Genomic DNA, 15,830 nt, shown 5'->3' on the forward strand with positions numbered 1-15,830 from the left:
TCAAAATAATTTTGATGGGTAAAACAATACAACTCTTGGAATCAAACTTTCTTACCAAAATTACAAACGCAAACTTCTGCCCCAGTTTTCTTGCTCGTGGATTTTTATTTAGTTACACTATGTTACATTATGCACACTATGTTACACTATGACCGAGCCGTGAGGCGCCTACGTATCCTTCTTTGAGGAATCAGGTCAAACGTAGTTCCCATTCCTTTATTTTTCTTATGACTTTTTCTTTATCATCATTATTTTTCTCTTTTTCTTTTTCTTTCATTTAAATTACTGATTCCAAAAGTGGGATATGAAAGAATAAATAAGGCTCAAAAGGGGAAGCAAAGGTTAAAGTGTTTGGATAGAAGAAAGAATTGTCTCCGTCATTTCATTCTCCGATAAATGCCAACTACAAACAAACAACCATTACAATCAAAAGAAATCATACATAATATCTCTTAACTACGTCAGAATTAATATCCATATCGAAGCATTTCCCATCGATATCTGTTAAACATAAAGCGCCATTGGACAACACTCTGGTTATAATGAATGGTCCTTGCCAATTCGGGGCGAACTTGCCTTTTGTTTCGGCCTGATGTGGCAGGATTCGTTTCAACACCTGCTGCCCCACCTCAAATTTTCTTGGGCGCACCTTCTTGTTGTAGGCTCTCGCCATTTTCTTTTGATATAACTGGCCATGACACACAGCTACCAATCTCTTTTCATCAATCAAGTTCAACTACTCCAAACGGGTTTTGAACCACTCGTCATCATCAATCTCAGCCTCAGCGACAATCTGAAGGGATGAAATTTTAACTTCCGCCAGTATTACTGCTTCAGTTCCATATACCAATAAATAAGGAGTTGCCCCTACCGAAGTACGGACAGTGGTGTGATAACCCAACAATGCAAATGGTAATTTTTCATGCCATTGTCTGGATCCTTCTACCATCTTCCTCAGTATCTTCTTGATGTTCTTGTTGGTTGCTTCAACTGCTCCATTCGCCTTGGGACGATATGGTGTGGAATTATGGTGTGTAATCTTAAACTACTGACATACCTCTTTCATCAAATTGCTGTTAAGATTAGCACCATTATCCGTGAAGATCACCTTTGGGACCCCAAATCTACAGATGATATGGGAGTGAACAAAATCCACCACTGCCTTCTTGGTTACTGACTTGAAAGTTTTAGCTTTAACCCAGTTAGTGAAATAGTCGATGGTCACCAGAATGAACCTATGACCGTTGGTAGCTGTCGGCTCAATAGGTCCAATGACATCCATGCCCCAGGCAACAAATGGCCATGGTGCTGACATTGTATGCAATTCTGTCGGCGGAGAATGAATCAAATCTCCGTGTATCTGACACTGATGGCATTTTCGCACGAAAGTGATACAATCACGCTCCATAGTGAGCCAATAGTACCCTGCTCGAAAAATCTTCTTTGCCAATACATATCCGCTAATATCTGTGGCCCACAAACTCCAACATGTACCTCTGTCATAACTGTCGTGGCTTGACTGGCATCTATACATCTCACCAATCCCAAATCTGGGGTTCTTTTGTACAACACTCCTCCATTGAGGAAGAATCCACTTGCCAATCGCCGAATGTCTCTTTTTTGATCTCCGGTGGCCTGCTCCGGGTATATCCCCATCCTGAGGTACTCCTTGACGTCATAAAACCATGGCTCGCCATCCACTTCTTCCTCTATCATGTTGCAATAAGCATGCTGATCACGAACGTGGATGTGCAACGGGTCAACATGAATTTTGTCTGGGTGGTGAAACATCGATGCTAAAGTGGCCAATGTATCGGCAACCTCATTGTGAACTCTTGGGATGTTTATGAACTTCACTGATCGAAATCGCTTGCTCAGATCATGCAAACATTGTCGATATGGTATGAGCTTCAAATCCCGTGTTTCCCATTCACCCTGAATCTGATGCACCAGGAGGTCCGAGTCTCCCAAGACCAAAACGTCCTGGACATCCATGTCTGCAGCTAGTCGCAGACCCAAAATGCATGCCTCATACTTAGCCATGTTGTTGGTACAATAGAAACGCAGCTGAGCTGTAATAGGATAATGACGTCCTATTTCAGAAATAAGTACCGCTCCTATTCCAACTCCCTTCGTATTTGTGGCTCCATCAAAGAAAAGCTTCCAACCTGGTTCCTCAGGTAATTACAAATCATCTATATGCATCACTTCCTCGTCAGGAAAATACGTCCTCAATGACTCGTATTCTTCATCAACAGGATTCTCTGCCAAGTGATTGGCCAGTGATTGGGCTTTCATGGCCGTCCTCGTCATATAGATGATGTCAAACTCCGTGAGTAATATTTGCCATTTCGCTAACCTCCCTGTGGGTATAGGCTTCTGGAAAATATACTTTAGTTGATCCAAACGTGAAATGAGATAAGTAGTATATGAGGACAAATAATGCTTCAATTTCTGGGCCACCCAAGTTAGGGTGCAACATGTCATCTCGAGTTGAGTGTACTTAACCTCATATACTGTAAACTTCTTGCTGAGTAATAGATGGCTTGCTCCTTCCTTCCTGTAATGTCGTGTTGCCCCAACACGCAGCCAAACGAATTCTCCAGGACCGTTAGATAAAGAATTAATGGTCTCCCCGGCTCAGGTGGAACCAACACAGGTGGATTTGATAAATATCCTTTGATCTGGTCAAATGCCTCCTGACATTCTGCCGTCCATTCTATCGCAGCATCTTTCTTCAGTAGCCAAAAAATGGGTTCACAGGTTGCTGTGAGTTGTGCAATAAACCTGCTGATGTAATTCAACCTTCCCAACAGACTCATTACTTCTGTCTTATTCTTCGGCGGTGGCAAATCTTGGATAGATTTGATCTTCGACGGGTCCAGTTCAATACCTCGCCGACTAACGATGAATCCCAATAGTTTCCAGATGGAACTCCAAATGCACATTTGGCCGGGTTGAGCTTAATATCGTACCTTCGAAGCCTTTGGAAAAACTTTCTTAAGTCTGCTACGTGGTTTTCCTGATGCTTGGATTTTATGATCACATCGTCCACGTACACCTCAATTTCTTTGTGGATCATGTCATGAAACATAGTAGTCATTGCTCTCATGTACGTCGCCCCAGCATTCTTCAAACCAAATGGCATTACCCGGTAGCAATAAGTTCCCCACGGCGTAATGAATGCCGTCTTTTCCGCATCTTCTTTATCCATCAGAATCTGATGATACCCAGCATAGCAATCTACAAAAGATCCGAACTCATGTCCGGCACAATTGTCGATCAAGATATGGATGTTGGGTAAAGGAAAGTTGTCCTTTGGGCTTACCCTGTTCAGATTGAGGTAATAACCACACACCCTGATCTTCCCATCTTTCTTCGGCACCGGCAACCACATTAGCCAACCAATCAGGATATCGAGTGACACGAATAACCTTTGCTTGCAGCTGCTTGGTTACTTCCTCTTTAATCTTCACACTCATATCCATCTTGAACTTCCTCAATTTCTGCTTGACGGGAGGGCATACCGGGTTAGTGGGCAATTTATGAACCACTAAATCCGTGCTTAACCCCGGCATGTCATCATACGACCATGCAAAAACATCTTTGAACTCAATAAGTGTTTTGATTAATTCTTCCCTGATATTTGGTGCAATATGGATGCTTATTTTAGTTTTCCTGATATCGACTGCATCTCCTAAATTGATGGCTTCTGTGTCATTTAAGTTGGGCCTGGATTTCTCTTCAAACTGGCTTAACTCTCTATTTATCTCTTCGAAGGCTTCATCCTCATCGTATTCCAATTCATTATCATAATCGACCTCTTGTATAGTTAGTTCGGAATTAGATTGATCTTTTAGACTAGGTTAAAGATCCGTTGTGCATGCCATGTCGTTAAGACCAGTATAAAGAGAACTGTTCAGAAAAAGAAAAGAAGAAAATGAAATTAAAAATAAAAAACAAAATAAGGAATGAAGAAAAAACTTTTTATTTTATTGAATTATGGAATAACAAGGTTTCACACTTTGATGAACACAATAAAAATAAAAAGAAATCTGGACTACAACCCTGGATTAATCCAGAAAACAAGAAGGAAAATCAGAGCCAACTACCAGGACTCCCTCCGAGTAGGAAGAGGAGTAGCTATCCAATTGTTGACATTAGCCCTAGGCCCCACAAACTGTATGTCTGCCTTACTGGAACCTTCTCCAGCTTCTATCATGTTGACATCGGCGAACAACCTTTCAAATCCTTCATTCAAATCTCCATTTGGCCCGATCAGTGGTCCGAGAACCTTCGGTACCGATAACTCTCTAATACCCGCTCCGACAAATGATCTGGATAGGCACGGGATTGGCTTAGGAAGGATCCAGACTCTTTTCTTCAACTTGCGGGCCCGCTTTACATCCGCTGCGGTAGGCTTGAATCCCAATCCAAAAGTATCCAGGTTCTTGGGCAAAGAAACTGGCTGGACTACTCCCTGCAGATCAATCCCCAAACCTTTCCCTGGTACAAACCCGTTGTTCAACATCTCTGAGGCTATCATGAAGGTCGCAGCTGCGATTCTGGGAAGTGGAAGGCCCCTACCCTCAGGAATTTTGTCTACTGAGACTGCGTCAAAAACCTGATAAACCTATGGGCCCTTGTCATCGTCGGTTTCTATGAAGGGCACAATGGCATCACTGACGGCATGTGTGTCGTCGTCCCCGTGTACCACAATCTCTTGTCTATCCCATTCAAATTTGACCATCTGATGTAGTGTAGAAGGCACTGCTTTGGCTTCGTGGATCTAGGGTCGTCCCAATAAAAGATTATATGACACCGCCATATCTATCACTTGAAATTCCATGGTGAACTCGACCGGACCAATTGTCAATTCTAGTATGATATCACCCACTGTGTCAATACCGCCCCCATCAAAACCTTGGACGCAGACACTATTCTTGTGGATCCTATCATCAACAACCTTTAGTTTGTTCAGAGTGTCCAAAGGACAGATATTGGCACTTTACCCATTATCAATTAGTGCTCGAGTGACCACTGATTCTTCACATTTCACCGTCAGGTAGAGTGCCCTGTTGTGTTCTGTACCCTCTACCGGTAACTCATTGTCAGAGAATGTCACTCGGTTTACTTTGAAGATTTTGTGCGCTATTTTCTCCAAATGGTTCACTGAGAGCTTGTCCGGGACATGGGCTTCGTTCAGAATCTTCATTAATGCCTGACAATGATCGTTTGAATGGATCAACAAGGATAGCAACGAGATCTGGGCTGGGGTTTTCCTTAACTGCTCTACAATGGAGTAGTCTTGTGCCTTCATCTTCTTTAAAAACTCCTCTGCTTCTTCCTCCGTTACTGGCTTCTTTATTGTTACAGGATTGGCCCTTCTCAATTCTGCGGGAACAAAACACTTTCCCGAACGAGTTAACCCCTGGGCCTCGCATACTTCTTCCACAACCTCCTTCCCCTTATGCATCACTGTCACTTGAATGTAGCTCCATGGCACAACTTTCTCATTTGTTATCGGCAACTGCATTACTGTCCTAATAACAACTGGTTCTACGTGGACCCCCTTCACCACCAACACTAGTGTGCTTGATACTCCCTGCAGCACTGCCTTGACTGACTCTGGCTTCTTCGCAGCAACAGACGAACCTTTCCCCACTACCACAAACGGCTTGTCATCTACCTTTCCCAACTGTACCACTTCCTTTCCACTGGTCGACTTTTCGTTTGGACTGGCACGAATCATCATTACCGTTTGTGAGGGTGTTTTAGGTTTCCCTCCTTCGTGCACTAGTTCGATCATGTGGGCCTCATGGTGCATCGGTAACGGGTTTTCATTGATGTTGGGTGCCTCTGGTGCCTGAACCTCGATCCTATTTGTGCCAATAAGATCTTGTACGACAGTCTTCAACTTCCAACACTTCTCAGTATCATGCTCGGGAGCCCCCGAACAATATTCACAGCTTACTGAGTGGTCCAGATTTTTGGGAAGGGGATTTGGCAATTTGGGTTCAACAGGACTTAATAGGCCTAACTGCCTCAACTTGTGGAACAGAGTAGTATAGGTTTCTCCCAGCGGAGTGAATGTTCTCGACCTCTGCACCATCTCGTTCCTGAAAGCCTGATTTTCGCGGAAGCTTGGCCCCGAAGGATTCCTGTAGGCCCTTGGTGGTGAGTATGTGCTTTGCGGAGGTGGGTATATGTTTTGTGGGGGTGGATATGTATGTTGGGGAGGTGGATATGTATGTTAGGGAGCCGGCGCATGCCATTGCGGGGGAGCCAGAGGCTGGGTATGAGTTTGGGCGTGATGGACGGAGAAATGTGGCTCTTGTGGTGGATAATAGGGTTGTGGAGGGTTGTATGAAGTGTGTGGATAATTTGGGTAATGGGGTCTGGGTTGGTAGCGAGGGGAAGGACCTCTATATTTGGACCAAGTACCTGCTTCGACTGTTGCGACCTCCTCTCTCTTCTTTTTCCCGAGCACACTTCCCGTGCCGCTTTGGATAGCCTGAGTTGTGGCCTTGATCGCTGAATAACTCATTATCTTGTTGGAACTGAGTCCGTCTTCAACCATGCCGCCCATTTTTACTACTTCATTGAAAGATTTACCAACTGACGTCACCAGTTGACCAAAGTAAGTTGGCTCCAACATTTTTAAGAAGTAGTCCACCATTTCACCTTCCCTCATTGGTGGATCGACTCTTGCTTCTTGTTCTCTCCAACGGAATCCGAATTCCCTGAAGCTCTCTCCAGGCTTTTTCTCCAGTTTTAACAGTGTGAGACTGTCGGGGACGATCTCAAGGTTATACTGGAAATGACCTGCAAATGCTTGTGCTAGATCGTCCCAGGTATACCACCTGCTAGGATCCTGCCTCGTGTACCATTCTAATGCGGACCCGCTTAAACTTTGACCAAAATAATCTATCAACAATTCATCCTTTCCACCTGCCCCTCTCATCTTACTGCAGAAACCTTGTAGATGCTCCATGGGATCACCATGTCCCTCATATAGATCAAACTTTGGTATCTTAAAACCTGCCGGCAATTGAACATCGGGGAAGGGACACAGATCTTTATAGGACACACTAACTTGGCTGCCCAATCCATGCATATTACTGAAGGATTGCTCCAGGCTTTTCACTTTACGGAGCACTTCGTCCTGCTCTGGATTCTTAGCTGGCCTCTCAGTTTCTGTCGGGAGCTGAAGGTGAGGGGTGTAAGTGTATGGCTCGGGTGCTTTGAAGGTGAGTTCAGGAGGATAGTATTGATTGTCGTGAACCTGAAACACTGGTTCATCGGATGATTTTTGCAATGTGGTGGGTGGAGGTGCCACGAAAACAGGAACAGCTGGTGGAGGAGGGTTTTGTTTGGGTGGTGAAGCTTGGGGATTATAGGAAGTTTCCCCTTGATAGTATTGGGCAATGGGGAAGCTCGTTCATGGACCAGTGGAAGGGTGTTCCGGAGTCCGAGATGGTGAAAGGGTAGGAGTAAGGGGAAGTATTGGTGGTGTTTGTCCCTTAGCCCAGGCTAGGTGCATCCCAGCTATCTCTTGTCTCAACCTGTCTACTTCCTCCTTCATCATTTGCATCTCCGTCTTTTCCTCCTCAACACTTTTGTCTGAACCAGACATACTTTCCGGAATGGGCCCTTTTGATCTTATGTGGTAATGGTAATCTGCTAGAACATTCTAATGAGCTAACTGTTTTGAAATCTCTTTCTCTGATATAAACAACAAACTTGTTAGCGTTAAAGTTTAACACATATTGCAATTTCACATTGGGGAATGCAATGTTCCTAGGTAGTTTAACCATTTCTAATTACTTCGACTGCATGCGTCATTCCGGCTTATGTATTCACTTTGCCTTTTCCCTTCTTTTTTGACCGTCGAATCTTATGTGGATTGCCTACGTATCATGTCCCCATATGAATCAGACCGGGCGTAGTTCTGCCACAAGTAAAAATAAAGACAATTTTTTTATTATTATTTTTTTTCTTTCATTTTCATTTTATTACCAAAATATGCTATTACAAGCTACCCATTTGAAAAAAGGACAAACAAAATACAGACTCCACACTATTAACATTGTTTGATATGAAAAGAGAACAGAAGGGTAGACAACAGACTCTTAAAAACAACAAGTGTAGACTTGAACTAGGGATACATTAAGGCCTTGAATTTTGGTGCCCGCGAGGCATCGTTCGGCCTTTCCGCGGGCTTTGGTGCCATGCCTCTTTGCAAGCTTTTTAATTCCTCCATGATCCGGTGGACATAACCCATGACTGAGGCAAAAAGGGTATCACGGGGCATTTGCTTACATGTTAGGCACTTCGTGGTGATGTAGTGCCCAATCTCATTGATCCTACCCCTGATTCTATCCCTTTCCATACACAGCTGTTCTATTCGTTGATTCTTTAATCCCAATACTTGAGTGTTGTCAACGAGCTGATCTTGGAACCTATCCATTTGTTCTTCCATTCGGGCTATTGAATCATAGCAGTGCTCCCTGTCTGTTCTAGCATCTCGGGCTTGTTTAAAGACTCGATCTCTGAGAGTGGAATTTGTTTCTCTTAATATTGCAATGCTCCCTTCATAATCCCTTCTCACTTGCCATAGGTGCTTTTTCCGCGCTGCTGTACCTTTTGCCCATCTGGCCCGCATTCTTGCTATGCTAGCCTCGAATCTTTCCAAGTCCTTTCGGCTTTCCATGACCTGATTCCTTAACCCTGCTATCAGCTTTTTATCGGACCGACGTCTCCGTTGGTTTTCGACATCCATTATGACTTGTCAGTTTTGAGCTCTAAGGGAGTCATTTTCTTGGGTTGATTTCTTTCTGTCCCCTTCATCGGCCGCGGTCTGAATTTCTCTTCAAATTGAAGATCTATGACCTGCTGCTTCAACTTGCCTATTGTGGCCCTGTATTCTTTTTCCTTCGCCAATCAGTCCCAATACTCTTCTGAGGACTTGGAAAATTCTTGAAGGTGAGGTCTTTTAGCCGGTCTTCCAGACGAATTCCCCTTTGTACCAAGCTGGATATCCGGGTGAAACTTCTCCTCTTGCCCGATTCAGTACACAAGTATTTGCCTCCAAGTATTGACATTGGCTCCAAATCTGGCGGACCCTTGCTTCAGGAAACTGGCCATCGGAACTGATCTCAATCACTTGGGTGCTCAGGTCCTCATCTTTCGGCACTATCTGACACCTCCCAAGCTGCCTCAAAACCCGATACGGCGCATAAGGTTGAATGCTCTTAAGCCCCATCAAGAGAAAATGGGACCTAGCTGCTGGCATATATATGACTTCGTCGATCGGTAACCATCCCAGTGTCCACTGTATTTGACTGGCATTGAGGGTCCGAAAGTATGAGGTCCATGCCGAGACTCCTTCAGGTAAGCGGACCTCATTAATTCTGGTGTAGAACTCCTCTATGCAGGTTTTCTCAGAGGATCCATGGCTTAGGAACTGGGCTTGGTGACATAGCTGTTCGGTCATCCACATTTGCAATAACAAGTTACACCCTTCGAAAAAGTTCCCTCCGGCTTTGCAGGCCGTGAGAGCTCGGAAGATATCAGATACAATCATGGGCGCAAGTGTGCTATCATCTTGAGTGAGCAAAGTACTGACGACCCCAACTATCTTTATGTCAATATTCCCGTCTTTTCTTGGGAACACTAAAAGCCCTAAGAAGGTTATCATGAAAGCAACCCGTCTATGTTCATCCCACTTTCGACGGTTACTTTTGCTGCACAACTTGTTTTCTGGCTTGTCGAATCCTCCTATGTGGCCGTATCTTTGGTATATGAAGCTCAGAGTGCAAAAACCTTTCGCCAAGTCTGGGTTATGGATCGTTCTGACTATCTTTAACGAGTCCAAAAACCGGTGCACCGCTACGGCTCTTGGAGCAACCAGGTATTTACGCATCAACAAAACCTCAGCACTGCCGATGTACCCTGCTATTTCCTCTAAAGTCGGGGTGAGTTCAAAGTTCGAGAAGTGGAAGACATTGTGCGTCGGGTCCTAGTAAGTGACTAGTGCCCTTATAATATCCCCTCGAGGCCTGATACCCAACAAACCCGTAAGACCTTTCAGATGTTTCTTGACTTCGTCTCGCCCTTCTTTGCCTAAATCATTCCACCATAGCTGCAACTGGAGGGGGATTTTATTCATGATTGAAAAAGGTTCATTTTGAGTCGTGCTCATTCTGCACATTTATTAATGTGATTAAACAAAAGAAAATTTATTTGACTAAAAACGATTTGATTATTTTTCATAAAAGACCCGATTTTCCGAACCCGACCTTTCAGCACTTCAGGGACGAAGATTTTAAGGTTGTGTGAGTCAACCGATCAAAAATCCAAAAATGACAGAAGCGGCCGTTTATGCAAAGTCAGCCTTCCGGCGTCCCTTTCGGGAACGTTTGGCTATTTTTGATAAAAACGGCATCGCCCGACTCTATGGTGAAAAATTAAGATTTGACATTTTTTGTCTACGACGAAGGTTGCCTACGTATCCCATGCCCTGTGAGAATCAAACCGGCGTAGTTCGCCCAACATAAACTAAATTTGTAAACAAGACTCCTTTCTTTTCAAATAAATCAAACTAAAAAGTTTTTTTTTCATTTTTCAAAATTTCGGTAAAGTTTTGACACTACTTGGACAATGGTTTTATTTTTCTAAAAATAAGTAGTTATTTCCCTACACTGCTATTTTTTTTTTTTTTTTTTAAAAAAAAATTCCACAATTTTTTCAAAAATTCCCGATTTCAGAAGCCGGTCAGCATGCAGATCTGAAGCAAATAAATGTGCAAAACAAACAAGATGCAGCAGGATGGTCTTTTTTCATTTCAGGTTGCTTGTCTTAGACGGACCCAACCCCTGTGTTGAGGCCCCTAAGTCAAATGCAACATAATGCAAATAAATGTTCCTACTAGGGATCCGGTATGAAGTCAAGTTATTCTAGGTTCAACCTGGGTATATATTCTAGACAGTGTACCTGAGCGGACAACTCGAGTTGAGGAAGGAGCTCCTTTCCGGGATCCAAAAGGCCAGCCGGCTTAGAAACATTTTGAGCCTCTTTTATTTTAGGGTATGGCACTAACAGAATAGGAAGTCTCAACCAGTAAGCACATCCACGGAGGTGAGAAAAGAAGGTTTCGGCACAGTTTATATGTACAGTTCAAATAATATCAAAGCGGTAAAAAGCATCATTTTGCGCATTTTAGGCCAAAACATGTAATAAGATCAAATAATAAATAAAGTCAAACATAACAATTCATCTAAGCTCGAATTCTGAACCCTAAACTAGAGATTCTGGGTTCGAGTCCCCAGCAGAGTTGCCAGAGCTATCACACCTCCTTTTTCACCCGCGCCCCCGCAGGAGGGGCGCAGAGGGGCATTTTTCCAATTAAAGGACAACCGAAACGGGATTTATTTATTTATTTCAGAGTCGCCACTTGGGAGATTTATGGTGTCCCAAGTCACCTGTTGAATCCCGAATCGAGGAAAAGAATGACTCTGTTTAACAGTCTGTGCACCAGAAATCCGGGTAAGGAATTCTATTAACCCGGGAGAAGGTGTTAGGCATTCCCGAGTTCCGTGGTTCTAGCACGGTCGCTCAACTGTCATATTCGGCTTGATTATCTGATTTTATACAATTATGAACTTATGTGCAAACTTTAAACTCTTTACCGCTTTTATTATTATTATTATTATTTTAACAGAGAATTACAACATTGTAAAAAAAGCGTATCTCGAACCACGTCACATCAATGTATCCGTGGTTATCGACACATTTCGACTCTGTTGAGATTTGGATTTGGGTCACATAAATGTGCACCCGAGTTTAAGAAAGTAAATTGTTAAAGGCGCGCCTAAAGCGACTAGCGTATCATTATTTTGGGTAAGGCCATGAAATTTGCTAAACGGCCGATCCCGAAGTCTATACAATTATTAACCAATTATTGAGGGCCCCACGACTTGTGCATTTTATTGGGCGAGACTCATCTCGTTTATTTTGAAAGGATAATCCTAAAGTGACTACATTTTTTTTATTTAAGTTCGTCTCTAAAAAAAGAAAAATTCTAATTAATTACATGCTTGAAAAGGCCGCTACTTATTTATCGGATTAAGACAAATGCAAACTGAAAATTGCAATCGAGACAAAGGGAGATTGTTTCATGCCTTATTCTATAATTGAATATTACTAAAATTGAAACTATAAATAGAATACAGAATTTACAAATAATATTACCAAAATAAACTAATTATCCTCTAACTAATTTAGACCCACATTGTTAGATGAATTGAACCGTTGAATTTAATTGTTTACAACTATTTGAAACTGGAATTAACCTTAATCACTAATGCTTATTCGAAAGTTTGTTAAACTTAATCGTTAACTCGTCTTGTTTGAATTCAACTCATGCCTATTGGATTAATGATCTTAGCAATTACTACTACGATCCTAACTTAAAATATAGTGGGCCTACTGATTCTACGAAATTACTAGCCATTTTTGATTCTGCCTAATATTTACAGATCTTCATTACTAACATGATTAAAAAATTCACAAACTTTGACTCATTTCTATTCCGGTTTGCATGAATTCAAAGTTATACTTCACTAATTAAACTAAATCAAAATAATCTCCAGTAATGACTATCTATCAATTCATGTATCCATAGGCATATAGAAAACAGTTCAAACTACTTAAAATAATTCTAAGTACAGTCCAATTTTCAGTATAGTTGTACAATGTAAATACATGTTTAAGATGAGCATAAACATATACAATATTTCCTAATGTACATTCTAATACATTAATTGAACACAATTTAATAGGCAAGCTGTTAAGCCTTTTAATTCAGCATTTTTTGCAGTTTGAAGTCACCTCAGAACTAATCTCAGAAATGTGTACCTGGAAAGGGACGACAAGGAAAAGGAAGAAAAGGATCAGCAGGAGCAGGAGCAACAACAACAGTAACGAAAACAGAACAGCCCAGTAATAGTGTTTAATAAAACCAGCAGAATTCCAGCAACACCCCAATGAAACAATAACAAATAACCAACTAAACTCAAGGAACAAACCAAATGAAAGCCCAGAAACACCAACAGCAATCAACAGGCAGAAACAAAGTGAACCAGTAATGCAATAGGACAATCGATTTCTGACTCTCTATCTTTCAGACTCTTAAGGAAAGAAACTCAGAACTTCAATTCAAAAAAAAAAAACCAACACTAATTCTGATTTTCAGTAGTCAAAGCAAGACCTCACTCTTTCAGTTTTTAGTTCTTAAATTACTCACCTTTTTTTTTGATTGAAAGACCCGTTAATGTTTAACCTTTAAAAATCTGCACCCTTAACTTGTGTCAACCCCCTTATTTATAGCCAAACTTGAAGCACTCAAATTAATTCCCACCATCTTCTACTCATCCCCTTTTTGAATCCTACTACTTAATGTTTTGTCCCCCACTATATTAAACAAATATATTAGTTCCCACTACCCCATATCTTTTCTTTATTTAATTCCCTTATTCCCCCTACCGCATGCTTTGTCCCCCACTATATTAAACAAATATATTAATTCTCACTACCACTTGTCTTGTCCCCTTCTATGTATTAAACAATGTATTATTTTAATATTATTTAATACTTAGTGGACAAAGCACTCATTAATCAATTTTTTTTAAAAACTTAAAATCCCGAAAATGCCCCTGAAAATACTACAATTTACCATTCTACCCCATCCCTTTCAATCTGTACCAAAACCATATCAAATATAACCAATTCACCTAATCAATTAATCAAATTACAGCAGCTATAACCAAATCAAGCCTGACAATTGACAACTAATAATAAACTCTGCATAATAAACTCGCCAAACAAACTCCTAATCGACAACGTTCATGAATTAACAAAAAAGTCAGATTCATATCCGAACAAACTCAACAGAACAAACAAGTAAATACAAATCACTAAACTCGATCATCAATCGAACTTCGAATTAAATCCAACAACATTACAACAAAGATGAATGATTCAAACTAAATCAAAAACTAAAGACCAACACATAAACACTCACATTAAATCACTTGATGAAAAACTAACGAACTTCAAACAAAAAATGAACACGAATTAAATCTAACACAAACAAAGACCTGGGTTCGAATTCAAACCAACCTATCGGAACAAGAACAAAATCATGGAAAGAAGAAAAGGAGCAGAAGATGAATTTACTGAACGAAAACTAAAAGAAAAGAGAACGGAAACCTACTAGTTTGAAGTCCGGGTTCGAACGGAAACTCGACGCGCCTGAACAAACATCACTGTTTTCAACCCATTTTCATTTTTGACGCAGTGACGATCGAGTTCATGGCTTGACGTAGTAGAAGTGATGGTGGTCGCTCATGTGGAGTGGTCGTTGCTGGTTTTTCCGGCGACTTGGGGTGTTGAAGACGTGACAGTGGAGCTGGCGTTTGGAGTTGTTTCACGGCTGCTGTTCGTCGTGGGTATGGGTGGTCGACTGAAGGAGCTGCTGGTCATCAGCTGGACGACGACAGGTGAAGCAGTAGCAGCCATGGGATGGGTGAAGCTCGACGGACTGTGGTTGTTTAGAACGAGGGGTCGTTTAGCAGATGGTCGTTTGGGACCTATGGGGACGGGGTGTTGTTTGTTGATGGCTAGATGTAGCAGAAGCGATGGTGGTTCATCCATGGCTGGAGTTGAAGACGAATCAGCAGCCATGGTGGTCGTGGAGCTGCTGGACGTGAGGGAGCTGGTTGCTCCGACGAAGAAGAAGGCGAAGCAGAAGGGTGGACGATGAAGAAGGGGGGTGGTTCGCTGGTTGAAGATGAAGGGAGAGGGGGCGGGCAGCCATGGGAGGTGATGGTGGAGGGGGAAGCAGCGAGGGTATCCATGGGAGGGTTGATGGGGAAGGGGGGTGGTTTGGAGAAGGAGAAGAATAGGAGGGGGCGGGTGTTTTTTTAGGGTTTTGGGGTGGAAGAATGAAAAAAAATGGGAAGGGGGGGGGGGTAACTCGTTTGGTTATGGGGAGGACCGGGTCGGGTTGACCTGGTAGGGGTTTAGTTAAGGGGTTATCCGGTTTTAGGCTTGTGGTTTAGAATTGAAGAAAAGGCCCAATTCGATTTTTTCTTCTTTTATTGCTTCTTTTTTTCTTCTTTTATTTTTTTCTTAAACTAAAACTAAATTCTAAAAATCCTAAATTATCCTATAGAGCTAAATTAATTTATAAAAGTGTTAATTAATTATTAATAACAATTAACACACAATTAATAGCAATTACGATAAAATCACACAATTTGGACATTAAATGCTAAAAATGCAACGTACATTATTTTTATGATTTTTTTGTTCTTGTAAAACAAACTTAATTGCTCCTAATTGTAGAATTAAATCCTAAATACAAATGCGACATATTTTTGTATTTTTTCTTAATTTAACAAATAAACATGCACGAACAAATACAAATAATTATCCAAAAATGCCACAAAATCCAAAAAATTGCACACAAAAGGAAAATTGTTTTATTTTGAACTTTTGGGAGTAATTCTCATATAGGGCAAAAATCACGTGCTTACAACAGTCCCCGAGATAATTTAATCTTCGACTGATGACCCCATATTTTCAAGGGTTCATCGTTATGCCCTCGAGGTGTATGGTGCAGGGTCCATTCTTTGAACCGGTGTAAGGTTACCTGCAATTTGTCCAAGTACCTCTGCATTCGATCTTCTTGAACCTCGAAAGTTTTGTTGACTTGGTTAACCTTGAGTTGGGAATCACACTTGGCCTCGGTGACCTCTACTCCAAAC

Source organism: Nicotiana tabacum, chromosome 20, assembly GCF_000715075.1.
Source record: "Nicotiana tabacum cultivar K326 chromosome 20, ASM71507v2, whole genome shotgun sequence".
Lineage (NCBI taxonomy): Eukaryota > Viridiplantae > Streptophyta > Magnoliopsida > Solanales > Solanaceae > Nicotiana > Nicotiana tabacum.